The sequence below is a fragment of the Podarcis melisellensis genome (assembly GCF_964234715.1).
Source record: "Podarcis melisellensis genome assembly, chromosome: 1".
NCBI classification, from domain to species: Eukaryota; Metazoa; Chordata; class Lepidosauria; order Squamata; family Lacertidae; genus Podarcis; species Podarcis melisellensis.
In genome coordinates this window covers 85,528,780-85,532,781 of record NC_138528.1, presented here as the reverse complement: position 1 = coordinate 85,532,781, position 4,002 = coordinate 85,528,780, and positions in this window count along the sequence as shown.

The following is a 4,002-nucleotide window of genomic DNA, read 5'->3' as shown; positions in this document are numbered from 1 at the left end:
AGGAACTGGCCTTTGCAAAACTTCCCTCCACAGAGCACATCAAACCCTTTGTTACATTACCTAAGAGGCGGGGTGAGGAATGGTCTGTGGATGACTATAACAGGAAACAGCTCCACTGTGAGAAGTATACTAGTAGGTGGCTCGCTCAGTTCCTTCACTTTGATTACCCCAACAAGATACAGTGCATTACCTGTAAACTTCCCCTGTATGCGAAGACAGGCTCTGGTGGACTGAGTGAATGAGACCAATAGTGGGCCCATTGGTCAAGAAGGCAGTTTCTGCACATGCTGTAGAGGGAAGTGAGAGGCAGATAGGGCTTGTCAACCTGGGTAGGTAACTCATCTAGGAGAAGGAAAACACTGTTCCTAAACCTCCACTGCCTTGTGGAAAATTTTTGGGAGAAGAAAAGGATAAGGCGTAAACCCTACATAAATGATGTTTACCAACCTCCCATCAAATTATGGCTAAGTGCCTATCCACAAAATCCTACTGCAACCATGTAGTGCAAATTCTTCGTGTTACACAACAGGATTTGTGAGGTCCACATCTGAGAACCAGGGCTGTGCAGGAGAAACGCAGATTGATGTAAAGCTTGGAGACTTGCGTTCCACCACTGCCTTTATCTCTTAACCTCACTATCTAAATGTAAAAAAAAAATTAAAGTGACTTAGGGCTCATGCCAATGAGCTATTCATTTATTCAGACTTGCTTGCACAAAGCTTACACAGAGGTTAGATTATCGGCATGCACGCACACACGCACACACACACACACACCCTAACTGGTGTTTTCTCATAGGCATATTCTTCAGCCTGTCAGTGACACAATAACAGTGCAATAGTAGTGGTTTTATACCAGACTGTCCACTCATCATTCCACTTTATTTGTTGTTATGTGACACTTCCCTAGAGTTACTGCATTATTGCCATCTGGAGGGGCACTCTTATGCTATAGTGAAGGGGTGACCAACTTCCAAGACACTTGGAACTTGGGGTTCAGGTCCAAAATCTTGAGCTTATTTTTAGGGGAGCCAAAGTTGTTGAGCTTCTTTGGGGGGAGCCAGTGATCTACCACAGACGTCCAGTGACCTACCTGTTGGACGTGCCTACATAGTGCAACAAAAGTGAAACTGCAGATTCTGCTACAAAAAAATTACAGGCAGAAAGCTATGGAACCTGCATCCATTGGAAATAAAGCTGTATATAACCATGGAGTATTACTCTGTATTAATTATGGATTATTATTCTAATAATGGATGTTGGAATTTCTTGGAGATAAAGTCATTATACTGGACTGGAGGAAGACTATTGTTGACTTTTAGCAATAATAACAATTGAGGAGCCCCTTTTGGACATTTTGTGTGGAAAGGAAAATGAATGAGATACCTGGGGTTGAATATTGGAAAAATACTGCCTAGCAGATTGATGAGCAGAGTGGTATTACCTTGGAATACAGCTGGATACTATTCTGAATGCTGAATATTTTGAATAATGTTTATATACATAATTGACAGACGAAGAATCAGAAGTCCAATTTATTTCCTTCTCGTTGCTCTCTTTCCTTTTATTTTTCATGAGCTTTACTTCTTGTGTTTTCTATTTCTCTTTCTTCTTTTATCAACTTTACTTTTGCTTTTGTTTTATTTTTTGAGGTCCTCTACTATGGGTTAATGAGGGCACACACAAGAAGGTGATGGATGGAAGGTGAAAAACCCTGCGTGAGAGACAGGGAAGGGTCTCCCAGGGTGGGAGGTTGGGAAAAGGGAAGCTCCCAGGCACCGCCAGAGGAAGAGGAGTGCGGGGGGGGAAGCGCACCGCCCCCGGCAGCTCTATCCCGGTGGGGTTCCATCGCAGCTGCTCCCCCGCCCGCACTGGGTGCCATGCCTCTGCAGGCGGCATGCCATGCCCCCAGGATACAGGTCACGCCCATGTGGGCGGCGCGCCACGCCCCTGGAACGTGCGCCAGCCCCACCCCTACCTGCTCTCCGCCCACCCACCCCCGTACCGGAGCATGAAGCTCCGCCACTGCTCACAGGTGAGAGCTGGGAGGGTCCACCCCCTTTTATGTGAGACAAAATATACAGTGGTACCTTGGGTTACAGATGCTTCAAGTTACAGATGCTTCAGGTTAGAGACTCTGCTAACCCAGAAATAGTACCTCGGGTTAAGAACTTTGCTTCAGGATGAGAACAGAAATCGCACGATGGCGGCTCAGTGGCAGCAGGAGTCTCCATTAGCTAAAGTGGTGCCTCAGATTAAGAACAGTTTCAGGTTAAGAACAGACCTCCAGAATGAATTAAGTTCTTAACCCAAGGTACCACTGTACTTCTGATAGAGGGCTTTGTATTTTCTTCTTCTTTCTCTTTTCTTTTCTTTTTTGTGGATTTCTTTTTTTACATTTTTATTTAGCTTAATCTGTTTTTTATTGTGTTCCATGCTGAAAAGTTTCAATAAAAATAAATTTAAAGGAAACAAAGCTGTATAGCTGCCCCAAAACATTTGCCAGTGTGAATGGTGCTGAAAGCGAGCTTGCATATAACCATCTCGATACCATCAAATCATCATGAATGCACAATAAAAAGGGATGTCTGAGAGGGGTCTTTGTTGAGCATTCATTCTGACTTGCTTGTTGGGTGGTTATGCAGCAACGAGCATTCATCTTGCATTCATCCTCATTTCCTTGTAAGGTATTTAAATGTAGATTTGCCAGGTCAGGAGCATCCCAAATCCTGGGGTTTCAGGGCCCAGATCTGAGACCTAAGGGCCCCGGTGATGCCACAGTGTCAGGCTTTAGAGAATCCGATCCCTCCCACAGTGGCAGCCAAGAAGCAGATAAATAAGAGGAGTCCTTACCAAGTAATTTATTCCATAATTCACAGGGAGACACAAAAGAATGCAGTCTCCCTAAGATAATGGCGTTGCTCCGAGTAAAGTCCAAGCACTCCATCTCTCCTATTCTACGTCACCCTTGCGTCGGCTAATCTGAGCTTTCTGCCTCTGAGTTTTCTGTTCTACTATCCTCAATGCTTGCCTAGTCCTAGGTTAGGGAGAGGTCAGGAATGCTCTCCAAAGACACCGAGTCTGTCAGCTGTCTCTCCCTTGGTGTTTCTTCTTCCTGCTGTTCCTCCAGTGGCATAGCATGGGGGGTACAGGGGGGCCGGCCGCACCAGGCGCAACATCTGGGGGTTAGGGTTAGGGGGCGCAAATCCACGGGTTAGGGGGCGCAAATTACTTGCCTTGCCACGGGTGCTGACAACCCACGCTACGCCACTGTGTTCCTCTCCCAATATTTCCCAGCTTCTCCCCTCTGCAGCCTCTGAACTATGACCTTCTGCAAACCACTGTTCTAAATCTATACTGTCCTCCAGTTCCTGGGAAGGTTCAGAAAAAGGGGGGCAGCCCCCACCATTCCTCCTCAGTCCAACTGCTGACACACAGAGGCAGGTCATAGTGATGTCATTAAGCATGACACATTAAGTATCAACTACAGGCACTGAGAGCAAGTCATTCAAATAGAACACATGAAGTCTAACAAATGTGCAAATACGTCACTAGTTGGAAATTAAAATAGAAACTTTAGTGTTCCTATGTCCAGCTGAAATGAGGGGGTTATTTTTTTTTCTCACCTCCTAATATAGCCTATGCTTTTTGGGGACTGCCCTTGTGAAAAATCATTGCCAATGATGCAATTGCTGTTCCGTACTGTATGCATTTAATTTCCTTCTGACCTCCTTGTATCTACACACACACACCCCTACGCTTATGCCATTATGCAATTTTTTATTCTTTCGGATGCCACAAGATATTATTGCTTGTTCAGAAAACAACAACAAAGAAAAGACATTTAAGAGTTCATAAGAAAACCTAACAACATACAATATTGCTTGCAGTGCAGGGCTACCTTTCTGACATATACAGTATATTTTTTATTTTTATTTTATTTATTTATTTACATATAAAAATATATATGTATAAACCTCTGTTCAGAAAAAGGGCAGTTTAC